Consider the following 14,360-nt stretch of genomic DNA (forward strand, 5'->3'; position numbering starts at 1 on the left):
AGACCCCATGCTGAGCATAAAATAAACAAGCAGTACTTCTCCGAAGTATCTGAAGTCATGCTGAAGTCATAAATAAAAGAACTTTTAAGAATACAAGGTACGGACTGCCCTCCAAATCCCACTGCAAACACTGCCGCAACTGTGATGCCAGAACAAAAGAAGGCAGAACGAATCAGCAGCAGCAGCTGCCACCAGAGCAGTTGCCACTGCCAGAGGGGGAAGACACAGGAGACGAGGAGGATGGGAGCCCCATGGGATCACCCAGGCTTCTGGGCCCTCCCCCATGGCCAATGGAAAGCCTGGTGACTGCAAGTTGGCTCTAGATTGGAATCCACCCACATGTCCCCCACCAGTAGGACGGATGAATAAGATGTTGAATGTGCATGCAACGGGATACCACAATGCAATGAAAATGAAGGACTCCTCTTACAGGCAACCTGGATAAATCTCGCGAACATGATGTTGAGCGAAAGGTAACCGGGCAGAAAAGAATACAGATTCTCTTTGCACAGGTCCTCCGGGATCAAGGGGACCAATGATTCCACCGCCACTGAGTCTCCCAGCTCCTCCCCAGGGCAGAGGCCTAATTCAGGGAGACTGAGGCCCTAGGTGTGGCCCATATGGTCATGATTGGTTGGGGGCCAATACTGAACCTCCTTTTCCTGGACCAGGCCATGGGGGTCCTTGCAGGGGAGCCTTTCACAAAGAGCAGAGAAATCCTCAAAGGCTCAAAAGTTGGTCTCTTATCAAAAATGCCTGTCTCTCCAAGGATGGCCCCCAAGTTATGGAAGACAAATCCAACTACCTTGTCTGCCGACACTTTGCCAAAAAGGGCCACTGTTGATATGAGGGCCTGTGTACCTTCTACCACTCTGATGTCAACAGAGCTTCTCTGTGAGACTGTGCCTTCCCACCAGGCCGGAAGGAGCCCTCTGGGAATGGCCACATATTTCCATGTGGCCCTGTAACTGCCACTGTGAGGCTATTCCACCCACCACCCTCAGTCAGTAACACCCACTCCCATCTGCCACCTCCTCCATTTGGGGTACAGAGCTGTGTTTCAACACGGTGCCCAGTGTGTGCTCTTTGTTCTGCTCCAGCCTCTAGAGACTGCCTTCAGAGCCTCATCACCCCATCTTTGCTCCCTTCAACTGTTTCCTGGATCCTCTTCCCCCTCACCAACTACTGAACAGGAAACCTCTTTGCTGCTGTTTCTTATGTATCTATCCACCCAGTCCCCAGTACTGCCCTCGGTTCCTGGGAGCCCTGGAGCAGTTTCTTAGCATTCCCTTCTTCTAGCTGCTTGGCTTAAGTCCCTTTCATGTGACAATTCCTATCCCCAAAGTTGCCAGTTGCTCTGTGGAACTCACCAGGTTGACCTGGTGTCAAGTATGGATGACTGGTGCAGCGTCGCCCCCCTGAAAGGCAACTCAACTCAACCTGCTTTTGGATTTTGTAGTTTCTGCATCAGTAGCACGATCCCCACGGCTCTGGTCTGTGACCGCTGTGCTTTGTGAAACTGTGCATCCTCTCGTATGTAGCCTCTCTCTCAGCGTCTGTGGCATCTCTGTGACTTACCTACACTCAAGTTTTTTTGCCAAAATGAGTGAGGCTCTTGGTGCGCTTTGAACGTCCCGCACCTCCTAATGTGGGAGGCTTGTGAAACTTTCCGCACGACTGTCTCCCTGGTCTCCCCAACCTGGTGTTGGCTTTTCTAGTTTTGACCGAAGCCCATGGATGTCCTCTAAATCCTCTCATGGGCTACCCTATCTCCTCTTAGTTAGACTGCATCACTGTGAGGCCACCAGCCCTTTCATCTGAAATCTGTGACTTTCCAGCCAGCTTACCTGTGCATGGAACCTGGACAGTACTGTCGCCCCTCTCTAACCTTCTTCCTTACATCCCTGGCACTGGTTGTTATCTGTGAAAACGGCAGTAAAGAGGCTCAGTTTTGGACTGGTCCTGAGGAAATGTGTCAGGAGTGGAGAGGGCAAGGATGCAAGGGAAGGATGAGAGAGCCGCTGGAGAACAGAGAATGATTTTTTTTTCTTTTTAACATTTTTGATACTAGTAATAAATGCAGTGAAAACAAACAAAACAAGAATACAAAGTGTGTTCTTCATTACAAAAAAAAAAAAAAATTAGGACTCCAAAAGCACAGTCTGGTTAATAGATCTTAAGTAGAATCATGAAACTGGGGGAAAAAAAAAAAAAGAATTAGACCAAGTAAAAGAAGACACTTAAGAAGAAAATTTGCTTTAAATATTAATTTTTCACAGCTAAATGTTAAATGAAAGACGTCTTGTTACTATAACACAGAGACTTAAACCTTGGTGGCATTTCAAGCAGTGCAGACCTTACAGAATATATTTGTTTTTAATGTTCAGGGCAAGAATCTGCCAGCCACGGAGCCTGTAACTGAGCCTCTATCCCAACTGGATGTTTGTCTTCCAGTAATGGCAGGACTGGCGAGAGAGAGGACAGAAGCTCTTCAAAGTCTCATTATATAACTCGGGCAGCCAGGTGCAGCTCTGTTCCGGAGGGACAGCCACATTATGGTCTAGGCAGCCATTATATTACATATTTTACATGCAGTTACTCTTTCGACTTTATCTTACTGGGTAAGAGAATCAAACCTCCATTTGCCCAAAGAACTAATAAAGGCCAAGAAGAGTGAAGGGGACTCACTTTAGTTCTTAATCTTCAGAACATTAGGAGGAAGGGGAAGGAGTTGCATACATTTTCAACCAATTGAAGGGCACTTGGTGAGAGTGGATGGGGTGAGGAAATGCTAGGGGGTTATTTCCTATCTTTCTTCCTCTGTGTGGTTTTTTTTTGTCTCTGATTTGGTCATAAAATAACATCCTAAAATCCTACCACTTACAAAAAAAAAATAACATGCCTACTTTTCATTAAGATGATTCATTACATACTGCATATTAAATAGTATAAATTCAGTAATATAATCAACACACAGTAATACAGATTGCATATATTTCATATGTATGTAAATAATTTATGGACCACATGTGTGAGTCAGTCAGTTAAGCATCTGACTCTTGATTTCAGCTCAGGTCATAATCTCATGGGTCATGAGATCAAGCCCCACACTGGGATTCTCTCTCTCTCCTCTCTCTCTGCCCCTCGCCTCATTTGCACCCTCTATCTCTCTCAAAATACATAAACATTTTTAAAAAATAATTTACATTGAACTTAAATACTATGTGTATATATATATTTACATATATATATATGTAAATATATATATATATATATATAATTTAAAAGGCTATTTTCATATCCAAGAGGTAAAGAAATTGTGGCACCTCAACAAGAATAAAGGCATATGTCTGCTGAATTTGTCTTGTTACCTAATAAATATTTACACAAAATAATGAAAAAAATGTGTGTTTTCAAAATGCCTCAGATTGGCTTATCCAAAAAGTAAGAGCATACCTTTTAAAAAGCACATGCCGGGGGCGCCTGGGTGGCGCAGTCGGTTAAACGTCCGACTTCAGCCAGGTCACGATCTTGCGGTCCGTGAGTTCGAGCCCCGCGTCAGGCTCTGGGCTGATGGCTCGGAGCCTGGAGCCTGTTTCTGATTCTGTGTCTCCCTCTCTCTCTGTCCCTCCCCTGTTCATGCTCTGTCTCTCTCTGTCCCAAAAATAAATAAAAAGCGTTGAAAAAAAATTTTTAAAAAGCACATGCTGGGGTGCCTGGGGGGCTCAGTCGGTTAAGCGGCCGACTTCGGCTCAGGTCATGATCTCGTGGTCCGTGAGTTCAAGCCCCGCGTCGGGCTCTGTGCTGACAGCTCAGAGCCTGGAGCCTGTTTCAGATTCTGTGTCTCCCTCTCTCTCTGCCCCTCCCCTGTTCATGCTCTGTCTCTCCCTGTCTCAAAAATAAATAAAATGTTAAAAAAAATTTTTTTTTTAAATAAAAAGCATATGCCAAGTATATTATGTATTTTAGGGTGGAATCTCAGGTAAGCCAAAAAGAGAGGGATAGGGTAGAGAGGAAGGAAGGAAAGAAGGAAGGAAGGAAGGAAGGAAGGAAGGAAGGAAGGAAGGAAGGAAGGAAGGAAGGAAGGAATGGAGGGAGGAAGGGAGGAAGCAAAGAAATACAAAGTAGTATGTCATTGCCAAGGTGGCCTGGGCTTCAGCAGAGAGTGCAGCTGGTGTGTTGGTCATGGAAGATGGGATGTCCCCAGAGAGGCCACAGGAACCACTGTGTCTAGGAATAATCCATGAGGCAGGAGACAAGGAGAAGATGGGAAGAAGGGCAGAAAATGAATTTACCTGCAGGCTTTTCGGGTCTTCTGTCTCCCTTTTTTCACAGGTCAAAATCTGACAAAAATTGACGAGAGGAGCCTGACCCTCAGGTCTGGCATGGTTGAGCTTAGGCCTCAGAAGGGACAAAGAGTGCCTACCACCCATGCCCACAATGTGGGGGAGCCACAGGGAAGGATACAGCCTACAAGAGGGCCCGAGAGCCCCTGGCTACCCTGCAGTTCATCCCAAAGGCTAAAATTTATATCATGAAATCTCAAAGTTTTTCTCAAAAAAAGAGTAATTATTAATTTTAGTGTGTTATATCTAATACCAGGATTTATATTAAAATAAAGCTGAAAATAAAACAGTTTTACTTCCTCATGAATGAATTTTTTTACAACTGAATTTTCAGCAGGATAAAGGGTCCAAGTTCACACTTTATAAATCATGGCAAAATGAAGCAATTACAAGATTAAGAGCAGAAGAATTTAGAATGTCAAGTGGCATTAATTTAAGTGGGAATAAGTTCTCTACACCTAATTTAATTAATGCAAAGTGCTCAAAGAACTTTGTTTTCTGCAATGAAACTTGAAAGTGGATGAGACTAACATAGTAATCATAGTCTAATACGCTGCCCTTCAGAACTACAGGTTTTATTCCTTACCATTAAAAAAAAAAAAGACAAAGAAACCTTATCGTTTACAATGCATGTAACAAAATCAAGGGGAGAAATCCAAACAGCTTTTAAAAAAGCTTACCGCAGCTAAATCACAAATCAAGAAACCTCCAACAGGGGTTCTCTGGCCTGGCTTCACTCCCACCTGATAGGAAAGACTGTTCTGGGAGCACAGTGCTATTCCACTGATACAGCACTTAAGGCTTTCAAACAAACCAGGATGTTGTCAGAAAAATAAAATTTGTATGTGGCATGGGAAATGGAGTGCATGCCCACTGTCCAGCAGATTTCAATGCCATACTCTAAAAATCATGTTAGTACTTAAAAAATAATTTTGTAGAACACAAGACACTGAGTAGCGAGTAAAACTGTGCATATTATTCTAAGGAAAGTAGATAACATTACAAATATTTAAGTCACAGGTGTCAGCCAGTATAACACAAGACTTTAAAAAACCAGGGCAGTAAAAGAGAAAGCATAATGGTGAAAGAAAGAAAGAGAGAGATGAAGGAAGGAAGGAAGGAAGGAAGGAAGGAAGGAAGGAAGGAAGGAAGGAAGGAAGGGAAGGAGGGAGGAAGGAAGGAAGGAAGGAAGGAACGAAGGAACGAAGGAGGAAAGGGAGGGAGGGAAAACCATCAAACTAGAATATGCTCTGGCAAATCTCAATATACTAGAGGTTTTATAATTTTGTCCAACCTTACTTTATTTAATCCTTATTTAATTCCACTAATGCTTTATAACTATACAATTGACCTTTGAACAACATTGGGATTAGGGTTGCCAAACCTCTACGCAGTCAAAAATCCACATAGAACTTTGACTCCCCCTGAAACGTAATTACTAAAAGCCTACTGTTGACTGGAAGCCTTCTGGATAACACACACATATTTTGTATGTTATGTATATTAGGTACTATATTCTTACAATAAAGGAAGCTAGAGAAAGAAAAAATTCTTGAGAAAATTGTAAAAGAGAGAAAATACATTTACAGGACTGTACCATATTTATAAAAAAAATTAAAAAAAAAAAAACCCACGCATAAGGTTGACCTGCTCAGTTCAAACGCATGTCGTTCAGAGGTCAAGTGTATTCCAAGAGTTTAAAAAAAAAAATCAAACTTCATAGAATAAGGCATACAAAGTAACGATTCCTCGCCATCTTTGTGGGTGTGTTTGTTTCAGCTTACTGAGACAGAATGGCAGCCCAGAGAGAACAACTCCCCCGCCCCCCAACTTCCTCCAAAGACCCCCTCTTCCGCCCGGTCCATGATAATTCATTCATATCACAGGCAAATACCTTAAAGCTAAACCTCAACTACATGCCAGGCTTTTCTAGCAGGATCACTGTGTTCCTGTTCTGTAACGTGCACTGGGTTAAGACTGCAGGCTCTGTAGTCAAACATAACTTCTGTCTTTTTTTTTTAATTTATTTATTTGCATATAATTGACATATAACTATTACTTTAGTTTCAGATGTACAGGTTTTGTTTTGTTTTCAATTATTTGGTGTTTGGTGTAGGGCCAAGCTCTCTATTTCCTCATCTGTGAAATGGGTGCTGTAGAAATCTGTAGAAAACCCTACCTCACAGGGCTTTGTTAAGGGCTAAATGAAGGAAGGCATGCAAAAACATGCAGTATCTGGTAAGTGGGAAGTATTGTGGCTACTTTCACTAGGATGTGGCAGAAGGCCTCCCCCCAGGGTACAAGAGAAGAGCACCATTTTTATAATCCAAAGGGCAAGACTTACATGTCAAATCTGTCCATGAACAGGCAATTTACTTTTATTTGCAGTCACTGTCTATAGTGGGTTGAATGGCAACTCCCCAAAAGATACGTGACCCCAGAAGTAGTGAACGTCGGGTTATTTGGAAAAGGAGTCTTTGCACAAAATAGAGGATTCTCCAAATGAGACTGTCCTGGGTTATGCAAGTGAGCCCTAATCCAATGACACGTGTCCTTATAAGAGAAAGGCAGAGAGAGATCTGGGGCACAGAGAAACTAAGGTGACAGTGATGTGAAGAGACAGACTGGAGTGATGTATCTAAGGAAAACTGTGGCTTCCTAGCAGCCACCGCGAGCCAGGAGAAAACCAGGGAAAGAAGAGCATTTCTCTCAGAGCCTCCAGAAGGAACCAACCCAGTCAACATCCTGACTTCAGACTTCTGGCTTCCAGAGTTACGAGAGAATCAATTTCAGTTGTTTTAAGCCACCCATTGTGTGATCATGTGTTACCATAGCCCTAGGAAACCAATAAAGCGCCCCAGGGTGCTTTAAGTCCAAAATGTGTTCTCATCAGACTCCATGAACTCAAAGGAAGCGATGTTCGAGAAGGTGTCTAATATGACGTCTGGCATGGGAAAGACCCTCAATATAATGTGAGCTTTCCTTCTACTGCCGCCTGCTCTCAGCCCAGCCATGTACTTCGCCTTCAAACTAGGGCTCCCAAACCATCCACCACAGAGAAAAACCAACCATTTCCCAAGAGGGAGATAACATAAAACATCCCTGCACAGGGTGATACGAATCCAGCCCTTTCCCTAACCACAAGACCATGTTTTTCCCACTCACTTTTAGCCCCTTACTCATTAACCGCTGCCTGAAACACAGCCCCCCACCCTATTTTTTTTTTTTTTTTACCCACCCTCTGTATTTTCAGCCTCCTGGTTGTCTGCTCTCCTGGGTTTGGCCCCTCTAGAAGGCAACAGAGACTTTTAACTTTTCCATTACGTTATAGCCCTTTTCAGAGTTTTTATATTCATGAAATTTCACTCGGTCTTCACCACACCTTGTGAAGTAGACATATTATTTTACTAATCTTACATATGAGTAAAGAGCTTCGAGCAGTAATGTGACCTTCCCAAATCACAAAGGCACCAGAATTAGGAGGAATGAAAAAAAAATTGTGATTACCACTCCTAAATCCATGTTTCGTTTTCAACAACGTTATACAGACACGCTATTTGCTCAAATAAGATTCAATAAATGACCAATGCAAATAAATTACATATGGACCCTTACAGATGAAAAAAAATGAGGAAGAATCAGTCCTCTAGAACAGCATAAAATACACAGGATAAAGACGAGATGACAAGAAGACAGAGTGGACTCCACTATATAAAAAGAATGTGGGTAAAAAGTCTAGCAGAATAGCATGAGGAAGCAGGCAGAATCACGCAGAGGAGTTACAGCTCCTGATTTCTGAAAACGAGACTTGGAAAACTGCCCATACATGAGGGTTGAGGGCATTCTCATGGAGACCAAGTTGTGAAATTCTTCTCACTAAAGAAGAGCGACTGGAGATCTGTGTACACCTTTGCACACATTATTTTGTGTGCAGACTACAATACCAAGGAGGCTACCCATAGCTTCAAGGAGTCTATAATCTACACTCATACGTATAAAGAGCTACAACATGCAGCAGCCAGCTAGGTCTCAAATAATACGATATAAAGCCCACAACATACTGCCTGCTATATTCTCCATGAGAATTAGTGCTAGTGTCCAAAAGACGACAGACAAGCTAGCAAAAACTCAACAAGAATGACAATACGCGTCTTCAGAGAAGATGTGGGTGAACAGGTACACCACACGTTCACTCACTTTGACTAAGAGTGATTCAATCATCACTTTAAGAGTGTAGAACGATCCCATTTCACACAGGCAGTAAGTCTCAAAAGACTATCAAAAGTGAAATACTCAGCAACCAGCAATTCCACTCCTAAAGGACTAATCACCTCAGTGAAGAGGAGAGAGACATGGACTAAGGATGTTCATGGCAGCGTGGTTTACAATGGAAGGGAAAAGGCAATCATCTTTAATGTTTAAGAAAACGGGACTGCTTAAATAAGACAAATTGTAGCTAATCATGATTTTGTACATACTTACGGTATAGAGCTCTCTAATCCCTGGGAAGGAAAGATCATGATACCTTAAGTAAAATGGGTAAGCCCAGCACAAACCACATTTTGGTTTGCAAGACCATCAATCAGACAGACAAGAGTGGAAATCTGTGGGTGGGATAATTCTAATTGATCTTTTGTTGTTGCTGTGGAGGAACAAATTGAATGAATGAATGAATGAATTAAAACATAATGAAAGATACACTCTCAAAGTGGCTTTATTTATTCTTTGACCCAGTATATGCTGAGGGCCTACTCAGAGCACTCTAAGAGACATACATACATAGGGTGGCCAAAGCTCTGAGTCTGAAATGAATCCTGAGACCACCAGTGGACACGTTTCCTTGATTAACTACTGATATTATCGCGACTTCCACGGGGGAGAATGTTATCCATGGGTCACAAAATTTGGAACTGGTTCATCTTCTAAAACCTACCATTGGTCAGTTTTGAACACAATCCAGTTGAACATTATAGAGTGTCAATCATAATTTCACAACTGAGTTGCCAGAAAGAAAAAATATATATCTACTGCACTTGGAAATGTCAAGTGTAACCCAATAAATGTCAAATAAAATTGAATTGTTTGCAGGAACCTGTGAGTGTCCGAACGGGGAGCCTGGGCAAGACCCTCTGAAAATGAGAACCCATGCATTTGGTTGAGTGTATGTTCCTGAAATCAAGGGGTTTTTTTCTGCCTCCATGATACCCTGTACAGTAAACCGTGCTAACTTCCTGTGAAGAGAACTTTATCCTTTAAATACTTGGCTGTCCAGTCACTGTTCTGATAAACACATTTCCCACACACATATCTCTGTGCAGTGATCCGGGGAAGTTACTAAGGCATGCAACCAATGCTGGTTCTTAAGACTTCTCATGCAGTCTTTTCTCAAAAGCAGACTCCAAAGATGGAGCCAACTTAATAGGCACAAGACCAAAAGTGCTTACTACATGGCTGTTTCCTTTAGGCTGAAAAGGATCTCAACAACCAGATACAGCATACACATGTCTGTAGTCAACATAATGTACTCTCTTCTGCCACATCTGTTTGTCAGAAGGATTGCAAAGTCTGTCAATCACAAACTTACTTTACCAGGACATTTCTTTTTTCCCTGAGATTAAATGTTCAATATTTTCTTAAAAGAGACAGGCACGCAATAAAGTGATTATTTGCTTTAATGCAACCGATATTTACCAAGGACTTCCTGTGTCAGGTTCTTTGCACCAGGGATGCAATGGTGAATACTGAGCCCTGAACTTTTGGAACTCAAAAATCAATTTAGAGAGATGGATGAGAAGCAGACAAAGACAAAACAGTATAAAATGAGCAAAGTGCCAGGAGTGGCAGCATCTCAAAGGGACACCTAATTTGAAGGTCAGAAAAGTTTCTTGTAGTATAGCCTAAGAAGTGACTTGAGCACTAAGTACCAAAGGAAAAGAAGAATGATGTGTATGCAAAGACCCAAAGGTGTTTTAAGATATGAGTTCAGTCAGGTAAAGATCACTCATACCAGTATGGTTGTCTGTCACACATGCATTTACGTCATCCAAACAGTGAATGAGCAAGTCATGAATTCGCCACAAATACTTGGGAGAATTAAACACTAAGTGTTTAATTAGGAAACCAACTTAGCAAGTCTGCTTATCTCTCAGGTCAATCAAGCTAAGTATGTGCTTTGAAATTTTTGCACCTAACACTTGATAGTAAGTACTAGAGACATTTTGCAATGTGCATGACATATCAAGACAGCACACATACATTTTGTGGAATGGCATTCCACACCCTCAAAACCACCTTTTAGTACATGATACTTATTCTTCTCCTATGAGATAGTTCTTCATATCCAATGATTTTGATGTACATTTTCCTCTGTCAAACTTCCATCACCTACACCAGTAACTCGACGGTCTCAGGGTAGTGAATGGGGGTGTTTATTTATAAGCAATGATGAAAGGAAAAATATCTTACAGCGCCCTTCTTTTACCTCTGAGTCCATTGCACGCCTCCCTCTTCCTCTGAGAACTCAGACTCCATCTGAGACTGACCAGTGGTCCCGGGATGTTCAATCCACAAGTGCTCATGGGTGCTACCATTATCCCTCTCCATGGCACCCCCCACCATGCCACCACCCCCAGAAGGCCAAATCGACTCCAAATGCCTCTGTCACCCATATCTCTGTCCCAATTCCAACTCGGGCACAGCGACTTTGGTCAAAGCTGCCATCATTGCTTGTCTTTCCTCCTGACTATTCTCCCTACTTCTGCCCTTGGCTCCTCAACAGGCTTGTTCCAGCACAGGTAAGGGATCCTTTCAAAATATCATGTCACTCCTCTGCTCAAAACAACTGCAAAGTTTCTTCAAGCAGAAACTTATATTACCCAATAACTCTACCCCAGGGATCTACTCGATCAGTTTTCATTTGCTGTTGTAACAGATTATGGCAAACTCAGTGGTTTGTACAATACTCATTTATTATCTCAGAGTGCAGTAGGGCTGAGGTCTGGCACCATGTGACTGGATTCTCTGCTCAGGAGCTCCCTGGGCTAAAATCAATGAATTAGTCAATGCTGTAATACATATTTGGGGCTCAGGAGGGTCATCTTCCAAGCTCACTGGTTATTGGCAGAATTCAGTTCCTTACACCTGATGGACTGAGGTTTCCGTTTCCTTAACAAACGGTTCTTTATCTTCAAGTCAAAACAGTGTATCAAGTCCTTCTCATGCTTCAAATCTCTCTGACTTCTGCTATGTCTCTCTGAACTCCTCTTCTGTCTTCCACTTCTGCTTATAAGGGACCATGTGATCACACTGGGTCTATCAAGTTAATCCAGAATACTCCCCTAATCTTAGGGTCAATTGATTAGTAACCTTAATTATACCTGCAAAGTCCCTTTTGCCACGTAATGTCACAAAATCCCAGTGCGCTACTAGAAGGGAAGGTCATGGGGCCAAAATTCTGCCTACCATACTACCCAAGAGAATTAAAGATATATTCCACACAAAGATTTGCACATACACGTTCCTAGCAGCATTAATCATAACAAGTAAAAATTCCAAACGACCTATATTGCCCACTAGCTGGTAAGTGGATAGACAAAATGTGATATATATCTGTATGATGGAACACTATTCATTAACACAAAGAACAAACCACTAATATATTCAACAACATGAATGAACCTTGAAAACATTATACTATGTGAAAGAAGAAATGAGACTACATATGTTGAATGACTCAATTTACATAAAAAGCAAATCTATACGGACAAAAGGAAATTAATGGGTGTCTATGGCCGGGAATAGGAACAGGATTAACAGTAATTAGACATGAGGATTTTTTTTTTTAATGTTTATTTATTTTGAGACAGAGAGAGGGCAAGCAGGGTAGGGGCAGAGAGAGGGGAAAAGGGAGAATCCAAACTGACCTGAGCCAATAACAAGAGTTGAACTCTTAAGTGATTGGGCCACCCAGGTGCCCTGACATTAGGAATTTTATTGGAGGGTGAAAACATTCCAAAATCAGCCTGTGGTGAAGGTTGCATAACTTGATAAATTTTATTACTAAAAGACATTGAATTATACACTTGAAATGGGTGAATTTTATATGACTCAATAAACTTGTTAGAAAATTTAAGAATAAATAAAACCATTGCAAAGTGGTTCCTCTTTCATGCAAATTGAAAGTCAGCATCCCTCCAACTGTTTACAAGGTCCTATATGACTTGCATTCCCAGCACCTCAAAGTGACCTCATTTCCTGCTGTGCTTTCTTTAGCCCATTCCTCCCATACTGACTTCCTTACCTCCGTACTGATTACTCTACACACATTCCTGCCTCAGGGCCTTTCAATGTATCCTATCAACTCAATCCTCTGAATTAACCTGTCAAGGCGGCTTTAGATCCAGCTCTCTCTTGAATCAGTTCTCAATTAACATGGTCTTGACCAGGGAAGGAACAGGAGGACACTCACTGCTTCCCTCTGCTTCTCTTTGCTCTCCTACAGGGCAAGGGAACGTATAATGAAAAATGATCACACTGTGAAAACCAGTGCAAGTTGAGCACTGTGATACTTAGAGAGCAGGCAAAGGACATTCTTCAGAACAGGGCTACTCCATCATCTGTCTCCAGCTGCCACTGGATGCCAATAAGCTGCCAGAATATAATAGCTGACTACATCAGGAATGCACAAATCACTGCCATGCTGAAATGCTTTCTCCCTGCTGCCACTCTTGCTCCCCTGTCCAATATGAGTACTGGTTTATTTCAATTATTTCCAAGGTAGATTATCCTCAACATTTGCAAAATAATGCCAACATCAACCAACCTATATCCTAAATGAACAAAAGGTCACCACCTCCACTTTATCAGAACCACTCATGCAGTGAAATAAATTGCAATTTAATTCCAAAAGAAACCATTATTTCCACTTTTTAAAAAACCAGGCTTTCTTTTCCCTCTCTCTCTCTCTCTCTCTCTCTCTCTCTCTCTCACACACACACACACACACACACACACACACACACACACACAAGGATAGACAGTACAACTTGTAATGCTCAAGGCTTCCTAACAGGCTGGAGCTACTGACCATCAGGAGAGGCTCTTTCCTTCTTACTATGGCCAAAGCTCTCATCACCCAATTCACACTACAGAAACTTCAGAGTTCAGAGAATAGTGCTAGTGAAACTCTGAAAGCCTAAGTGCATGGGACCACATTCTTTTTGCAAATGAATTCCCTTATTTAAAAAAAGGGAGCTTTTAATAATAATGAAATCTATTGATTTTGAGAGATCAGAAACAAGCAAGCTTTGTATCCAATTCCAATATGCCAATCTCAGTCCCCAGGCAGTCAGTTAATCTACCTTCCCCAATCGGTCTGACCTCCAGGACCCCAGTGGAGTATTTTTCAAAATACTTTTAAGCTTTTTGTTGTTAAGTTATGATGGCAACACAATATGATGATTAGAAACACAGGTGAGGGGGCGCCTGGGTGGCGCAGTCGGTTAAGCGTCCGACTTCAGCCAGGTCACGATCTCGTGGTCCGTGAGTTCGAGCCCCGCATCGGGCTCTGGGCTGATGGCTCGGAGCCTGGAGCCTGTTTCCGATTCTGTGTCTCCCTCTCTCTCTGCCCTTCCCCTGTTCATGCTCTGTCTCTCTCTGTCCCAAAAATGAATAAACGTTGAAAAAAAAAAAAAAAAAAGAAACACAGGTGAGGACAGGCACAGGTTCAGATCCCAAATCTGACATTACAACACTCAGGTTTAAGTAACTTGCTCAAGGCCACACACAACTAGTAAATGACAGGAGAGGGGTCTGAAGCAACACAGTCTGGGTACAAAGTCTACTGGCTTAATCACGACTCTAAGCTGCCTCCCATTTACTACCATTATTACTGTTCATTCACCAGCACCACCATCATCATCCTCATCATCACTATCACAGAGCCACATTATACACGGTAATTAATACCATTTTTAAATTAATCAAGTCAAACTCTGAAAAGCCACACTCAGCAAA

General features: G+C 42.2%; 1 protein-coding gene across 8 annotated transcripts in view; it reads right to left on the minus strand.

Annotated features, from left to right (window-relative positions):
- The window catches only part of SUCLG2 (succinate-CoA ligase GDP-forming subunit beta), a 482,508-nt gene that overhangs the window by 389,688 nt on the left and 78,460 nt on the right, over positions 1-14,360 (minus strand). The window lies entirely within an intron of this gene.

The sequence above is a fragment of the Felis catus genome, chromosome A2 (assembly GCF_018350175.1).
Source record: "Felis catus isolate Fca126 chromosome A2, F.catus_Fca126_mat1.0, whole genome shotgun sequence".
NCBI classification, from domain to species: domain Eukaryota; kingdom Metazoa; phylum Chordata; class Mammalia; order Carnivora; family Felidae; genus Felis; species Felis catus.